General features: G+C 44.1%; 1 protein-coding gene across 7 annotated transcripts in view; it reads right to left on the bottom strand.

Annotated features, from left to right (window-relative positions):
- The window catches only part of stau2 (staufen double-stranded RNA binding protein 2), a 345,477-nt gene extending 328,043 nt beyond the window's left edge, over positions 1-17,434 (bottom strand). For 4 of the 7 annotated variants that reach the window (XR_008723334.1, XM_055634484.1, XM_055634486.1 and 1 more), the window contains exon 1: positions 17,278-17,433. The gene's annotated coding sequence lies outside the window, so the exon portion shown is untranslated. Of the gene's footprint in view, positions 1-17,277 lie in introns of all 7 variants that reach the window. The other 3 variants (XR_008723335.1, XM_055634487.1, XM_055634482.1) reach the window with 2 other exon arrangements.
- Positions 17,435-18,473: the final 1,039 nt, after the last annotated feature.

The following is an 18,473-nucleotide window of genomic DNA, read 5'->3' on the forward strand; positions in this document are numbered from 1 at the left end:
CAAAACTGTGTCTAAACAGGCCCTTCGGCCCAACCTGCCCACACCGACCAACATGTACCATCTGCACAGTGTTCCATATGTTTTGAAAGTTTCCATGCTCACCTCTAAAATTGTATGTTTACTATTGAAGCTCCTTTTTTATTGCTCTCATTTATTTTTTAAGAAATGCTTTGGTGAGATATGAACTAATACTTTCAGTTCAGCTGGTAAAACACTAAATCTATTTTCAGTAGTTCAATTAAGCTTGGATGTTCCATTAAGTTCTTCAAACAGAAATATGCAGTGCACATCGTATCATTAACATGAAACAAATATCAGTCCTGGTAGCATTAAACACACCTGTTTAAATAAGGCATGATAGGTCTGTGTGAGCATAAATCCATGGTTACATTTAATCTTAATTTATTAAATAAGAGCAAGATGACTTCTTCAAAAATAAGTTATTTCCTGCAGGGTTCAAATATGTCCAAGGTACACAAAAATGCTGGAGAAACTCAGTGGGTGCAGCAGCATCTATGGAGCGAAGGAGATAGGCGAAGAAGAAAGGACATATTCAAATATGTCCATACAGGCTCAATTCAAAACATGCAAATGAATATCCCTCAACGGAAAAATATGGAAAGTAAACATCATTAAGCTGGTAAAAAAGTACAAAGTGCTGGAGTAACTCAGGGGTCAGGCAGCATCTCTGGAGACTATGGATAGGCATCGTTTCCGTTCGGGACCTTCTGCTGACTGATTGTGGCAGTGGAGGGAAAGCTGGAAGAGAGGTGGGGCAGGACAGAATTTGGACAGTGATAGCCATAACCATATAACAATTACAGCACGGAAACAGGCCATCTCGACCCTTCTAGTCCGTGCCGAACACATAATCTCCCCTAGTCCCATATACCTGCGCTCAGACCATAACCCTCCATTCCCTTCCCATCCATATAACTATCCAATTTATTTTGAATGGCAGCCTCCACCACCTTCACTGGAAGCTCATTCCACACAGCTACCACTCTCTTAGTAAAGACGTGCCCCCTCATGTTACCCCTAAACTTCAGTCCCTTAATTCTCATGTCATGTCCCCTTGTTTGAATCTTCCCTACTCTCAGTGGGAAAAGCTTTTCCACGTCAACTCTGTCTATCCCTCTCATCATTTTAAAAACCTCTATCAAGTCCCCCCATAACCTTCTGCGCTCCAAAGAATAAAGCCCTAACTTGTTCAACCTTTCTCTGTAACTTAGTTGCTGAAACCCAGGCAACATTCTAGTAAATCTCCTCTGTACTCTCTCTATAGGTGGATACATTGGGGGAGGGAAGGGGGGGTTGATGGCAGATGGTTAGGCAAATGCCAGAGATGATTAAATAAATAGTGTGAGATGAAGAGTCAAGGATAGAACAGGCATGAAACATTAAACCAAAGAAAGGAATATAGGTGGAAGGGGAGAAAAAAGAATTGGGGATAATGGGCTGCATCCAGGTGGGCCATGGGAGGGGAGGGGAGGGGGGAGAAAAAAATTAAAAACACAACCAAACTTTAAAATAAAGCTTTCATGTGATGTAACCCCCCCCCCCCCCCCCCGCAGTAATCAAACAATTACATTGTCTTTAAGAGCACAGTTGCAGCCTCACAGCAGCAGGCCACTTCAGACTGCATTGGAAACTGACAAGGCAATCTCTACTATTGACACGTAAAATACTTAATCGAAGAATACACCATTCATTGATGTTTTAAGGCCATTGAAACGAGCCAATGGATGTGGGACATTCTGATTGTAACTACACCAAATAAGTGAATCCATGGTTACATTTAATCTTAATTTATTAAATAAGAGCAAGATGACTTTTTCAAAAATAAATTCTTTCCTGCAAGGTTCAAATATTTCCAAGGTACTTCTTTCCTGCAAGGTTCAAATATTTCCAAGGTACACAAAAATGCTGGAGAAACTCAGTGGGTGCAGAAGCATCTATGGAGCGAAGGAGATAGGCGAAGAAGAGGACATATTCAAATATGTCCATACAGGCTCAATTCAAAACAAGACAAATAAGTAAATGTTTATATTAATTAACCCTCATTGCTGAAGAATCAGTTAATAGTAAATTCCCATAAACTGACCCTTACAGAACCCAGGGACAACTGTATTTACTTTAGCTGGGCATTTAACGGTGTGTCACATCATAATTGGAGAGCAACTGCCACAGACCTGAAAATACAACATGCTGTAAATTCTAGGCCATTACCTCAAAACAAAACTTTGTACAAAGCAACAATTCCTCAAACAGTTACACGTTCTTCTCACAAAAGACTATAATTTCAGAGCTTGTTGGCTGCAATGATACAAACTCTGTACGGTAGTCACAAAAATTAGATAAAATAATAAGGGGTAGAGGTTACAAGCAAATAACACGACATAACCTCTACAACGCAAAGAAATAATGCAATTGTTAAAAACTCGGCATTTTACACATTTAAAATTTCCACCCTGACATTGTGGTTACTTTAGATACAAAATGCTGGAATAACTCAGTGGATCACAAAGCCTCTCTGGGGAAAAGGAATAGGTGATGTTTCCGATCGAGACCCTTCTTCGACCCGAAACGTCACCTATTCCTTTTCTCCAGAGATGTTGTCTGATCCGCTAAGTTTCTCCAGCTTTTTGTGTCCATCTTCGGTTTAAACCAGCATCTGCAGTTCCTTCCTACACATTGGTGTCACTTTTGTCTTACTAAATGTCCACTCTTCTCAATATGTAAAACACCTTTTTGTAATGGATTAAATGCTTTGTCCCACATGTAAAATGAATCCAAGGTAATAAAATGAAAGAGATAATTATAGCAGAAGGCAGTTGGATTTCAGAGTTCAGAATCACAGGGAACTAAATGTGGCATTGTAGGTGGATAAGGAATAATTGGTTTAATTAAAAACTGTGTTCTGTTCAATACCATTTATAGCCAATAGCCTTGTATGATATTCTGTTGATAGAATAATGAATGCATTAAAAAGATCATACGACTACCAATGAAGTAAAACTGTCAAAAGGATGCCCACAGCAGGTGAGAAGATGACAGAGACAGACTCGTAAGACTCCAGCAAAGCTAGCTGAAGGTTTGGTTCCATTTTCAAAACAAAATCCCATGGGGCACCACTCTACACTGAAACAATTCCCCATGTAATTTTTAGTTTCTGTTCTATCCAATTATATAATCCTCATTTATGATTTCTCATCAGAAAATTTTGGAGCAGTACGTATACCAAATACACTTCAAATTCCACCTTATTCATCATGTCCTCGCTAAAACGAACAGTTTGTCAGATTGTTTTCAGAAATCAGCACTGGCTGTATGTAATCATGTTCCGTTTAAGAAAAAACTGCAGATGCTGGTAAAATCGAAGGTAGACACAAAATGCTGGAGAAACTCAGCGGGTGAGGCAACATCTACGGAGAGAAGGAATTGGCGACGTTTCGGGTCGAGACCCCTCTTCAGACTGATTTCAGAGGAGGGGGTAGGAGAATGTAGGCGGGTACGAGTAGGAGAACTGGGAAGGGGGAGGGGAGGAAATGAAGAGAGAGAGCAAGGGCTACCTGAAGTTAGAGAAGTAAATGTTCATACCGCCGGGGTGTAAACTACCCAAGCGAAATATGAGGTGCTGTTCCTCCAATTTGCGCTGGGCCTTTACTCTGACAATGGAGGAGGCCCAGGACAGAAAGTTCAGATTGAGAATGGGAGGGGGAGTTGAAGTGCTGGGCTAACGGGAGATCAGGTTGGTTAAGACGGACTGAGCGGAGGTGTTCAGCGAAACGATCGACGAGCCTGCGCTTGGTCTCGCCGATGTAGAGGAGTTCGACACCTAGAACAGCGAATACAGTAGATGAGGTTGGAGGACGTGCAAGTGAACCTCTGCCTCACCTGGAAAGACTGCTTGGGTCCTTGGATGGAGTCGAGGGGGTAGGTAAAGGGACAGGTGTTGCATCTCCTGCGGTTGCAGGGGAAAGTCCCTGGGGAGAGGGTGGTTTGGGTGGGAAGGGATGAGTTGACTGGGGAGTTACGGAGGGTTGCGGTTTCTGCAGTTGACAGTAGTCAATGTAGAGTTCGGGGATAGGGCCAGTGTACACCTGGAACAGGGATTTTTTCAACGTACCCTACATCTGGGGGAAGTGGCAGGAGTCGAAGGAGAAGTTGTTGAGGGGAAGCACCAGCTCTGCTAATCCGAGGACAGTATTGTGAGACGGAAATTGGCTGGTTCTGCTGCCGAGGAAGAAACAGAGTGCTTTAAGACCCTCCTGGTGGGAGATGGAGGTGTAGAGTGACAGGACATCCATAGTCAAGATGAGGGAGTGAGGACCTGGAAAACAGAAATCATTGAAGAAGCAAAGAGGGTGTGAGGTGTCTTGGACGTAGGTAGGGAGGGATTGGACCGGGAGGATAGGATTAAGTCGAGGTATGTGGAAATTAATTTGGTAGGGCATGAACAAGCAGAAACGATGCATCTTGCCCCAACTGGCAAAATCAAAAAACGCTCCTTGTCACCTTTATCTTTGTAAAGTTATCATTAGCTAATCCTCAAAAAAGATCAATGGTGTTGCTCTTTGCAGAACATCTTCCGTACCTTTGACGGACTCAAAATGCTGGAATAACCACAGCAGCCACAGAGTACTCGAAAAAACTTGCTATAGTTTTAATGTGGCTTCTGGAAATTGTCTGGTTTGGCAATGTGACCAGTCATTCTGTTCACTTTCTTTTTAATTCCCTCAATATTGTTATTTGTATAATATTGTTAAGTATAACGAGAAAATGAAAAAATGTTTTGAGTGCTATCATCCACAATCAGTAACCCGTACAGTAATCAGTAAAGAAAAAGCAGGAAGAGAGGTAGGGAAGGGTAAAGTCAGGCAAGTGATCGGTGGATACAGGTGAGGGGAGTTTTGATTGGTAGATGGGTGGATAAAGGCCAGAGATGGGAAGATGATAAAAGACTGCGATAGAGGAAGAGACTAGACATGTGAAGTCAGAGGAAAGGATATCGGTTGAAGGGGGCAGGAAGACAGTCAGGGGAGGGGGAAGTCTTGAAATAAAAGAGTAAGTCATAAAAACGACAGATAAAAGCAGACGATGATAAGGAAATGTAGAATGGTTCATTGTTAGCTATGGGGAAGGTGACAAGGAGGCCTACTATCGGTAAAATTGATCAGAACAGTGAAACTAGTCAGAGAACTAGGTCATAAGTGATAGGAGTAGAGTTAGGCCATTTGGCCCTTCACATCTACACTGCCATTCAATCATGGCTGATCTATATCACCCTCCTAACCCCATTCTCCTGCCTGATAAACCTTGGACTAATCAAGAAGCAGACAAGTGAAAGTAGTCTTTGAATTATTTAAGTTACTGCAAGATTACGTTGCTTGCCCATATTTCTTATGTGGGTTTGCAGAAACAGACACTTGAGTAGAAATAATCCTACACAGCTGTGAGATACTGCTGACGGAAAGAGTATATTATAGATTCTGACGAAGTGGAAAGGGGCATCTGGATAACGCATTATCTGACATTTCTGCCACTATCAGCGTGATCCTACCAGTCACTTCTTCCCATCTTCAGAGACCGCTGCCTTAAACTCCTTGGTTCACAGATTCAATCTTTATGCCAGGAATCGGGACAAATGAGGCAACGGAAGCCAGTTTACTTTTGCAAAGTGTTGTAGCAGGAAGGATACTGTGACCAAATTGCAATGTCCAGGGGAGTGGTATCCATCTTACATCCTTCTTACTGTAACAATTCCAAAACTGGACAGGAAACAGTGGTCTAAACAAATGTCACTGTTTCCTCCTGTCAGCCTGGATCACAGGAGGTTTAACAAGACTGGCGTGTTTGCAATAATTTAACAACAGAATTAAACTGGGGCCTTTCTGGAGGAGGAGGAATTGCTGAATAATTTATTCCCGTGATACAGTTGCACCTCAGGAGAAAGATTTGTTTACAGGAAGAGAAAAAATGTGTTGATTTATTTGATTTTTTTTCCCCAAACAAGTTCCATGAGAGCGAGGTTTATTCTATATCTCAGGCTTTTTAAGTCCTGGTTTGTGAATTCCCTCAGAATGAACTGTAACCCAAACAGGTGCAACTTGGGAGGTTACCTGTATGTGTCAAAAAGTAACACAGAGAATAAAACAGAACGGTAAACCACAAGAACAGGCCGTTCAGCCCATGATATTTCTGCCGGACAAGCAGGCAAATTAAGCTACTGCTTTCTGTTTGCACGTGATCTACAGTGCCCTCCATAATGTTTGTGACAAAGACCCATCATTTATTTATTTGCCTCTATATTCCTCAATTTGAGATTTGTAATAGAAAAAAAATCACATGTGGTTAAAGTGCACATTGTCAGATGATATGAAAGGCCATTTTTATACATTTTGGTTTCACCATGTAGAAATCACAGCTGCGTTTATACATAGTCCCCTCATTTCACAGCACCATAATGTTTGGGACACATGGCTTCACAGGCCTTTGTAATTGCTCAGGTGTGTTTAATTGCCTCCTTAATGCAGGTATAAGAGAGCTCTCAACACCCTGTCTTTCCTCCAGTCTTTCCATCACCTTTGGAAACTTTTATTGCAGTTTATCAACATGAGGACCAAAGCTGTGCCAATGAAAGTCAAAGAAGCCATTATGAGACTGAGAAACAAGAATAAAACTGTTAGAGACATCAGCCAAACCTCAGGCTTACCAAAATCAACTGTTTGGAACACCATTACGAAAAAAGAGAGCTCTGGTGAGCTTACTAATCGCAAAGTGACTGGCAGGCCAAGGAAGACCTCCACAGCTGATGGCAGGTGAATTCTCTCCATGATAAAGAAAAATCCCCAAACACCTGTCCGACAGATCAGAAACACTCTTCGGGAATCAGGTGTGGATTTGTCAGTGATCACTGTCCGTAGAAGACTTTGTGAACAGAAATACAGAGGCTACACTGCAAGATGCAAACCACTGATTAGCCGCAAAAATAGGATGGCCAGGTTACAGTTTGCCAAGAAGTACTTAAAAGAGCAACCACAGTTCTGGAAAAAGGTCTTATGGACAGATGATGCAAAGATTAACTTATATCAGAGTGATGGCAAGAGCAAAGTATGGAGGAGAGAAGGAACTGCTCAAGATCCAAAGCATACCACCTCATCTGTGAAACACGGTGGTGGGGGTGTTATGGCCTGGGCATGTATGGCTGCTGAAGGTACTGGCTCACTTATCTTCATTGATGATACAACTGCTGATGGTAGTAGCATAATGAATTCTGAAGTGTATAGACACATCCTATCTGCTCAAGTTCAAACAAATGCCTCAAAACTCATTGGCCGACGGTTCATTCTACAGCAAGACAATGATCCCAAACATACTGCTAAAGCAACAAAGGAGTTTTTCAAAGCTAAAAAATGGTCAATTCTTGAGTGGCCAAGTCAATCACCCGATCTGAACCCAATTGAGCATGTCTTTTATATGCTGAAGAGAAAACTGGACTAGCCCCCAAAACAAGCATCAGCTAAAGATGACTGTAATACAGTCCTGGCAGAGCATCACCAGAGAAGACACCCAGCAACTGGTGAGGTCCATGAATAGCAGAGTTCAAGCAGTCATTGCATGCAAAGGAGATGAAACAAAATACTAAATATGACTACTTTAATTTACATGACATTGCTGTGTCCCAAACATTATCCACTGTTTGCTGTATTTATGTCAGCCAGGTTGCACTTTCTTCCATATGAAATTTTGGAAGATGACAACCATGCATCTTGTGTCTGCGTAGCCACCTAGTTCAAAAACTGGTGAGGCGAGTGGTAGTTTTCTACCGGTTACTAGCAATGCTTATTTCTGTCATCTTCTCTTTCACTTTATATGTGTAGGAGGGATGGAGAGGGGATGCAAGGGTTACTTGGTTAGAGAAAACAATATTCATACCACCAGATTGTAAGCTGCGAAATATGAGGTGTTGTTCCTCCAATTTGCGTTTGGCCTCTGACAATGGAGGAGGCCCAGGACAGTCTCAGGACAATGGAAGAGGCCCAATCACAGCCTTCTATATTCTGTTGTGCTGAAGCAAAGCAAAGACAATAGACTATTGAATCTTGACAGAAAGGTCAGTGTGGGGAATGGGAAGGAGAGTTAAAGTATTTGGCAACTGGGAGATCAGGTGGGCCAAGGCAGACTGAGCGAAGGTGTTATGCGAAATGATCGGCCAGTCTACATTTGGTACGTTTAATCATGTTTGACCTATTTATTAACTAGCAGAATAGTTACAGGAGAATCAGCATAATTTGATGTTAAGAAAGGGAAATTATTTCGATCCCAAAGTGAGCACTGTGACACCAAAGTATTCTGGAAGCTTTAATTTTAGTTTTAGAGATACAGCATGGAAACAGACCCTTCGCCCCACCTTGTCCACGCAGTCCAACGATCACGCGTACACTAGTTCCATCCTACACACGAAGGAAAATTTACAGAAGCCAATTAGCCTTCAACCTTGCACGTCTTTGGAATGTGGAAGGAAACCGGAGCACCCAGGGAAAGCCCATGCGGTCACAGCGAGAACGTACAAACTCCGTACAGATAGCACCCGTAGTCAGGATCAAACATGGGGCTCTGGCGCTGTAACGCAGCAATCCTACCGCTGCACCATGGCTTTTATAACTTCTTGAGCATCATTCAGAACAAAAAGGAAATTAAATATCTTCTGCCAAATCCCAATGAAACCTTGGAATTCTGAACTCAAGACACCTACAAAGCCAAATTCATTAAAGCATAAATGAATTAATGCAATCACGAGATCTGGATTCTGAGCAAGAAAGTGGTGTTGAGACAAAAAATTAGCCATGACTCATAGGGGGTCAAATGGCCTACTTCTGTTTAAGTTCTTGGCTGATTTAGTCTCAACAGAAAAGATTGAGACACAAATATTGATTTCCTTTTTAGCTATCCAATACTAAATATAGTTCAAAGGTATTTACTTTACATCTTAACAGTTTCAGTAATGTGCAATTAACCAGTGGAAATTTGGATGGAACACATTGTACTAGGATCAGCAAACAACAACAGCACATCACGGAGTTCTTACAGACGTGACAATATGGATATGTCATGTATGTGGTGCAAATTAAATGAGTATCAATGTACGTTTAAGGAGCAGTTTTATGTTTGGCCCTGTACAACAAAATCTGTGCTACTTAACAGAAACCTGGACAATAATGTAAGTATGAACTACTTTTCTGGCACTGAATGCCCGAGCTGAGTTGATTCAAGACAATATTAGAGAACCACCACCCAGAATAATGTAGTCAGATTTCCACAGCATAGGAACAGGCCCTTCGGCCCACAACCCCAAAGAATTCCACTTGCCTGTATTAATTCCATATCCCTCCATGTCTTGTTCATTCAAATGCCTCTCCAGGTGCCTCGTAGATGCTGTTCCTGTTCTTCCATCAACCACCTCCATCTGCCCGCCACCTCGTGTGGGAGAAACAGCTTCCCTTCAACTCTTTCCCCCTCTTAAACTAAGCCTCTTGTTTTAAGAGTGGAAGAGTGCAATCGCCCACCTGTTCTAGATCACCATTATTTTAGAAACCTCAATAAGGTCACCCTTCAGCCTCGTACGTTCCAGGGAAAACAGTTCAAGGCTGTCGAGCCTCTCCTTATAACTCAAGCCAATCAGTTCTGGCAACATCCAGCAACCCCCCCACCCCTTGCCTAATAATCCTTCCTTCAGTAAGGCAACCAGAATTGTACACAACATTCCAAGTGCTGCCCAACCAATAATTTATAAAACTATTACATGACATCCCTCTGGTACTCGGTGTCAAAGCCAATGTTGGCAAGCATGCCATACACCTTCTTCACCTCCCTGTCTATCCACATATTTGAGTCCCAAGGTCTCACTGTTCAACAACACTTCCCAGGGACCTTCCTTTCATTGTGGCCTTGTTTAACTTGCCAGAGTGCAATATTTTCAACATGTCAGCGTTAAATTCTATCTGCCATTCCTTTGCCCACTTTCCCTGTTAATCGATATCATGTTGGAATCTTGGACAACCTTCTTTACTCTCCACATTATCACCAGTTTTGGCGTCATCTGCATACAACCTGATCACTGAACATTCTCATCGTTTTATAGCAACTGAGTGGTTTGCTCAGCACTTTAGAAGCCAGGACCATCTTGCTGTGGTATGAAGTTGCTTACAGGCTACCCAAGCAAAGCTTGCAAGTTTCCTACCTTAAATAAATATTGTGTTATGTCCTCCAGTTTCAAAAAGGCTTCATGGTCACATTTATATTGTCAGATTGTTGAAGTATATTCAAATTCTGAAATTACCAATGGTGGCACAAGAACATATTTGTTGTACTCTGAGCTCCATCAGTTCCATCTGCACTGCCACACACTGTCTTCATTTTAGCACGAGACATTCTGTGAAATGAGACTGATACAGGGAACACACGGAAGTGTGGGAAACAATGCATGAACCAGGCCGAGTAAATTAAGTGTCGGAAATATTGAATCGGTAACAGGAGACCCAGCACTCAAGCAGCATTAGGTAATAATTATGAACTGAGTTAAAACAAAAGTAAATAAAGCCAGGAAGAAGAATGATGCCTCTAATTGAGACAAATTTCCAACATTTCAATTAAATCCCACCCTATTGCATGGCTTGCTTTTCAAAACAAAATAAAAATGGCCTTGCTGAACAGCAGCAACTTTTAGTGGTTGGCATATTTGTTCTGCAAGATCCCTCGTTTCCAATCCCATCTGGTCTCGCACTCTCTAAGGAATAAGTAACCTCCTATTCAAAAGGCTACTACTTCTCATTTGAGTTGATGTAGAATTATTGTTCCATTCTGCAAGTTTATTAATTCCCTTTCATATTTCACAGTAACGGGCGGCACGGTGGCGCAGCGGTAGAGTTGCTGCCTTACAGCGCCAGGGCCCAGGTATAATCCTGACTACGGGAGTTGTCTGTAGAGAATGCAAGTTCTTCCCGTGACCGCGTGGGAATTTCTCTGGCAGTCCCGGTTTCCTCCCACTTTCATAGAAACATAGAAATTAGGTGCAGGAGTAGGCCATTCTGCCCTTCGAGCCTGCACCGCCATTCAATATGATCATGGCTGATCATCCAACTCACTATCCCGTACCTGCCTTCTCTCCATACCCCCTGATCCCCTTAGCCACAAGGGCCACATCTAACTCCCTCTTAAATATAGCCAATGAACTGGCCTCAACTACCCTCTGTGGCAGAGAGTTCCAGAGATTCACCACTCTCTGTGTGAAAAAAGTTCTTCTCATCTCGGTTTTAAAAGGATTTCCCCCTTATCCTTAAGCTGTGACCCCTTGTCCCGGACTTCCCTAACATCGGGAACAATCTTCCTGCATCTAGCCTGTCCAACCCCTTAAGAATTTTGTAAGTTTCTATAAGATCCCCTCTCAATCTCCTAAATTCTAGAGAATATAAACCAAGTCTATCCAGTCTTTCTTCATAAGACAGTCCTGACATCCCAGGAATCAGTCTGGTGAACCTTCTCTGCACTCCCTCTATGGCAATAATGTCCTTCCTCAGCTTTGGAGACCAAAACTGTACGCAATACTCCAGGTGTGGTCTCACCAAGACCATGTACAACTGCAGTAGAACCTCCCTGCTCCTATACTCAAATCCTTTTGCTATGAAAGCTAACGTACCATTCGCTTTCTTCACTGCCTGCTGCACCTGCATGCCTACTTTCAATGACTGGTGTAACCATGACACCCAGGTCTCGCTGCATCTCCCCTTTTCCTAATCGGCCACCATTTAGATAATAGTCTAAATTCTGTTTTCCTGTTTTTTGCCACCAAAATGGATAACCTCACATTTATCCACATTATACTGCATCTGCCAAACATTTGCCCACTCACCCAGCCTATCCAAGTCACCTTGCAGTCTCCTAGCATCCTCCTCACAGCTAACACTGCCCCCCCAGCTTAGTGTCATCCGCAAACTTGGAGATATTGCCTTCAATTCCCTCATCCAGATTGTTCATATATATTGTAAATAGCTGGGGTCCCAGCACTGAGCCTTGCGGTACACCACTAGTCACTGCCCCTGCCATTGTGAAAAGGACCCGTTTACTCCTACTCTTTGCTTCCTGTTTGCCAGCCAGTTCTCTATCCACATCAATACTCAACCCCCAATGCCGTATGCTTTAAGTTTGTATACTAATCTCTTATGTGGGACCTTGTCAAAAGCTTTCTGGAAGTCTAGATACACCACATCCACTGGTTCTCCCCTATCCACGCTACTAGTTACATCCTCGAAAAATTCTATAAGATTCGTCAGACATGATTTAACTTTCGTAAATCCATGCTGACTTTGTCCAATGATTTCACCACTTTCCAAAGACATACCGTTCCGTGGGTTAATTGGCTTCTGTAAATTGCCCCAAGCATGTAGGACACAGATGGTCATTGGTTGGCACAGACACGGTGGACCAAAGGGCCTGATTCCATGCTGCATCTCTAAACTAAACAAACTAATGTATTCTTATTCTCTATTGTTATCCCCTGATTTCCACTTGTTCACTCATGTTGGTCAATGAAGATGTTTCCACATTCACTGTACATTATTCTACTTTTCCTTTCTAGATGCTTTGTTCTCTCCTTCCAGACTCCACTTCTTCATATCAGGATTACCATAACTGGATTAATTTCCTATGCTTCCTCTATCCCCATCCTTAACTATTGACATTATGTTAGCTTTTCCCCATAACCTTCTGGCACCACACCTTTCTTCTAATGAATCATTTATTGTTTAGTAAAACCAAAGTTATTGCTTCCCTAGATCCTATTAAAATGCATGAAATAAATCCAACCAGATCAAGAACTTACATCTGAGGTCAATTTAAGATTTCCTTCTATTTTAAATGCATTCATTTCATTACTCGTCTAATCATTTAATGCCATGTCTATTGGTTCCATCGCCCTGGTAAATACTGAAACAAAATAATGATTATTTCTTCTATCTCCATATCATTAAAATCATAGAGACTCAGGGGAAAAATAGAGGCCATGCAGCCCACCTTGTTCACACTGTTCAAAAAAGCTATCTAACCTAATAGACATAGACATCGAAAATAGGTGCAGGAGGAGGCCATTCGGCCCTTTGAACCAGCACCGCCATTCATTGTGATCATGGCTGATCGTCCCCAATCAATAACCCGTGCCTGCCATCTCCCCATATCCCTTGATTCCAGACTTGATCCCAGACCCCCTGCTCGCCAACAATACATCCGGGCACATTTTAAGATGTATTTTCTACCTCTTACATCCTACCAACCGCTAACATACTCTGGTGAAGTCTTATCCACATTGCTTCTCTTATCCTTCAGCCAATTACTTTAAATCCATTGCCTCTAATGTTTCAACCTATAAATGTGGGAAGTACTGAAGGTTCTTTCTATTTACTCTGTCCAGACACCTCAAAGTTATTACCCTCAAGTTATTGTCAGCCTCAGCTTCCTCTGCTCCAAAGAAAGTAATCACAAATATGCAACACTGATACAACCTACTGCCCTTGTATTCTGTGCCTAGATTAGTAAAATGCAAGTATCAATTTGACAGCTCATCAGATTTAAGGACATACACCAAGCAAGCTCCCTCTATTCTCAAAAATCCCCATTAATATTTTTTTTTACCATTTCCACCCCCTTAAGTAAATAACTCATAACTTTGTATCGGCTGCAAATTGATTTATCACGCACCTCCTTCAATCATGAAAACATACAATAAAAACTAAATGTAATAAAAATGAACTGCAGATGCTAGCTTAGACCAAAAACAGACACAAAATGCTGGAGATACTCAGGGGGTCATGCAGCATCTCTGGAGAAAATGGAGATGTGCCTCTTCGGATTGGGACTTGTAGAAGTTAGGATTTGAAGAAGTGCCCTGACCCGTAATATCACCTATTCATTTTGTACAGAGATGCTGCCTGACCTGCTGAGTTACTCCAGCATTTTGTATCAATAAAAACGAATGAACCAAGTATTCGGCCTTAGAGACCCCCACTGTGGTAGCCTTCCTCTCAGAGAAATACCTGTTAACCATTTCCCACTGCTTCCTGCTACAGAGCCAATTTATCAATCTCTCTTGGATCCAAAGCATTTTTACTTCATTGACCAATCTGAGGTGTGGTATTCTCAATGGCCTTATTCCCTTCCCAATAACTCTTGTTACAAAATGGCATATCATGAAAGTGTTTTACTATTTCTGGTACCTGTTTGTATTTACTGTACTTATTTTTTCTCATTCCTTTGACCTCTCTTACTCACGTCCCTGCAACCTACATAACCAACTGCAAGAGCGGCACAGTGGTGCCGCAGTAGAGTTGCTGCCTTACAGCGCCAGACACCCGGGTGCATGTCTATACAGTTTGTACTTTCTCCCTGTGACCTGCGTGGGTTTTCCTCGGGATCTCCGGTGTCCTCCCACACTCCAAAGATGTACAGGTTTTTAGGCTGATTGGCGTGGTTAAATTGTAAATAGTCCCCAGTGTGTGTGCAGGATAGGGTTAATGTGAGGTTATCCCTGGTCGACGCCAACTCTGTGGGCCAAAGGGCCTGTTTCCGTGCTGTATCTCTAAACTAAACTTGTCGACCACCTACTCCCCAGTTGCTCATCCATGATTTTACTCCTCCATAGTCTCCACGAGAGCTTCTTCTAGCAGAGTATACATTTTGCTGTGTTCTGCTGAACACCATTTTAAATGTGTACCATTGTTGTTCTTTATTCTAGCTCGTTAATATCATGGCCTGTTTTATCTTCCCAAATTCCATTCTAAACCATTCAAAAAACTTTTTATTTCCAATTCATTGGCATGATTTATCATAGCTGTCCTTCTCCATCATCGTAAAGCATATTATATTACAGTCATTATCGCCTGGATGCTCTTTTTGTCTCTACCTCTCTGATTCAATCCCCAACTCTGATTCAACCCCCTTCTCGTTGGGCTTTTTACACATTGGATTTTTTTTTTTGTTTAACGTGATTGGGAACTAGAAAACCATTTAGGAGCTGATTTGGAACTTAACAAACATAATAAAAGCTGCCTTGGAGAAAAAAAACTTTCCAAGTAACCTCCCCACAGTAATCACACAGTCAGTCTGTCAATTTCACCTCAGGTGCCCATAGAAATTGACAAGCAATTACTGCTATTGATACTTATGCACTGATACTGTATTAGACAATGTAACATAGTCTTTAAAAATGTTTGCCTTAATAAAAATAAACAGAGCTATTAAAAAGACCTTGTGGAAAGATCTAGGTCTTTATTCTCTGGAGCGCGGAAGGTTAAGGGGGGACTTGATAGAGGTCTTTAAAATGATGAGAGGGATAGACAGAGTTGATGTGGACAAGCTTTCCCCTTTGAGAATAGGGAAGATTCAAACAAGAGGACATGACTTCAGAATTAAGGGACAGAAGTTTAGGGGTAATATGAGGGGGAACTTCTTTACTCAGAGAGTGGTAGCGGTGTGGAATGAGCTTCCAGTGGAAGTGGTGGAGGCAGGATCGTTGGTATCATTTAAAAATAAATTGGATAGGCATATGGATGAGAAAGGAATGGAGGGTTATGGTATGAGTGCAGGCAGGTGGGACTAAGGGAAAAAAAGGTGTGTCGGCACGGACTTGTAGGGCCGAGATGGCCTGTTTCCGTGCTGTAATTGTTATATGGTTATATGGAAACAACATATTTGTTTTGCGATTCTGAAACTATTTAATCCCTAAACCTCTTTTCCCCATTGAAACAAATGTTTCATGAGGCTATTTTCATAACACAATGTTTCATAGGAACATAACTACTGTGCTACACCAAAACTATACATATATTTTTTTCTCACTTCAGTTATTAAGTGTCAACAATACCCAAGTCTGATGAATACTTCATAATCTATTTTCCCCACCCACAGGGTTCCAGTGAAATGCCTTCTCCTTTTGATCAAATGTCATTGCCTTAATGCCAAGGGGCATTGCTTCACCAGCAACTCATTCCCATCCCCTCTATCCTTCTCCCGTCCTCTCTCCTCAGTCCACTTGCCCGTCTCCTCCCCACTTCTCCCCGTCCCGTCTCCTTCCATTCTCTTGTCTGCCCTCTCTTTCCCACTCCTCCTCCTTCTCTTCTTCATCCTTCCTCATCCTACTCCTCTGCCAGTCCACTCTGCTCTCCTTCCACCATCCTGTCTTCCCCATCCCCCCTCCTCTCTCCCACCCCACTTGTCTCTCCTCCCTTCCCTCCCCCGCCCAATCTCAACCTCTGCTCACCTCCCTCTTCCCTTCCCACCCCTCCTCCCTTCCTACACACCTTCCCCATTTCCTCTTCACCCATCCTCTCTCCTCCCCGAACCCGCTCCTGTCTTCCCATTTTAATTCTCCCTCCCTCCCCTCTCCCCATACTTTTCAATACCTTCCCTCTTCACTCATTCCCTCAGCTTCATCTACTTTCTCGTCCCCACTTCTCCCCTCCTCAAATGCCCCCGTCCCCATATTCTCCAATTAGTCTCTTCGTCCTCACCCCTCCTCTCCCCTTCCCACCCAAACCCTCTCCTCTCCCTCCCAACCCCTCCCCTCCTTCTTTCCCTTCCCAACCCCCCTCCCATCTTCCTTCTCTCCTCAGCTCACACATCCCACCTCCTCCTCCACCTCTCCCCTGCCCCATCTCTCATTCCCTCTACCCCCCCCCCGTCTTCCTCTCCAACCCCCTCTCCTTCACCCCGTCCGACTCTCCCCCCCACCTCTGTCCCTCCTACCCCCCCCCCCTCTCCCCACCACCTCTCCATTCCCACCCACCCCCCACCAACTCCTATCTCCCTACACTACACTCCTCCACCCCCATCTTCCCACCTCCTCCCCTCCCTCCCTCCCCTCCCCCTCCTCCCCCTCTCCTCCTCCCTCCCTCTCCCTCCCTCTCCCCCCTCTCTCCCCTCCCTCTCCTCTCCCCCTCTCCCCTCTCCCTCTCTCTCCCTCCCTCTCTCTCCTCTCCCTCTCTCCCTCTCTCCCCCTCCCCCTCCTCCCCTCTCCCCTCCTCTCCCCCCCTCCCTCCCTCCACTCTCTTTCTCCCCCCCCCTCCTCTCCCCTCCCCACCCTCCCTTCTCCCCTCCACCTCTCTCCCCTCCCTCCCTCTTCCCCCCCCTCTCCCTCCCTCCCTCCCTCCCTCCCTCCTCCCTTCACTCCCCCATCCCTCCTCCCCCCTCCCTCCCCCTCCCTCCTCCCCCCCCCTCCCCTCCTCCTACCTGAGGCCTTGAAGCGCCTCCAACATCGGCAAACCCTAAAGAGAAATGACACGACGGTGGGAGGAGGAGGAGGAGGAGGAGGGAGCCAAACCACTGCCGCCCCCGCCGTCCCTTCACCCCCACAAGTGGCGGCCGCTGCCGTGAGGACGTGAGGCCTGAGCTGCGCCGCCGGCCGCGGTGAGACGCTGACATCTCATGGCAGTCATCGTGCCGCCGGCACTCACTCGGCGGCGACCCCCGGCCGGCAGCGGGATGCAACCTCACCCCCAGGGACCGACCTCCTGGTGCCGGCAGATGGTCGAGCCCACAGCTCTCCCCGCCCCTTTCCTGGCCAATCTTGGGCAGCCGACAACCCAGCAGTATGAATATTGATTCCTCTCACTTCAAGTAACCCTCTCTTTCCCTCTCTCTCGTCACTAATTTCACTATCCTTTTCTCCACAGACGCTGCTTGTCCTTGCCGAGTTACAGCATTTTGTGTCTTTTTTCGGTGTAAACCAGCAGCTGCAGTTCCTTCCCACACAGTTTCACTGCCCTCTTGATTAATGTTACTGTTTGTATGCCTCCTTGTCACCTTCCCCTCACTAAACAATGAACCATTCTACATTTCCTTGATCACATCTGCTTTGATCTGTCATTTTCACACCTTGCCCTTCCATATCTATGAGAATGCAGGGTGACTTGGACAGGTTGGGGGAGTGGGCAGATGCATGGCAGATGAAGTTTAATGCGGATAAATGTGAGGTTATCCACTTTGGTAGCAAAAACAGGAAGGCAGATTACTATCTAAATGACATAAAGTTGGGAAAAGGGGAAGTACACCGGGATCTGGGGGGTCCTTGTACATCAGTCTATGAAAGCATGCAGGTACAGCAGGCTGTGAAGAAAGCGAATGGCATGTTGGCCTTTATAACAAGAGGAATCGAATATAGGAGCAAAGAAGTCCTGCAGTTGTACAGAGCCCTAGTGAGACCACACCTGGAGTATTGCGTACAGTTTTGGTCCCCTAATTTGAGGAAGGACATTCATGCTATTGAGGGAGTGCAGCGTAGGTTTACAAGGTTAATTCCCGGGATGGCAGGACTGTCATCTGCTGAGAGAATGGAGCAGCTGGGCTTGTACACTCTGGAGTTTAGAAGGATGAGAGGGCATCTCATTGAAACATATAAGATTGTTAAGGGCTTGGACAAGCTTGAG

The sequence above is a fragment of the Leucoraja erinacea genome, chromosome 4 (assembly GCF_028641065.1).
Source record: "Leucoraja erinacea ecotype New England chromosome 4, Leri_hhj_1, whole genome shotgun sequence".
Classification (NCBI taxonomy): Eukaryota; Metazoa; Chordata; class Chondrichthyes; order Rajiformes; family Rajidae; genus Leucoraja; species Leucoraja erinaceus.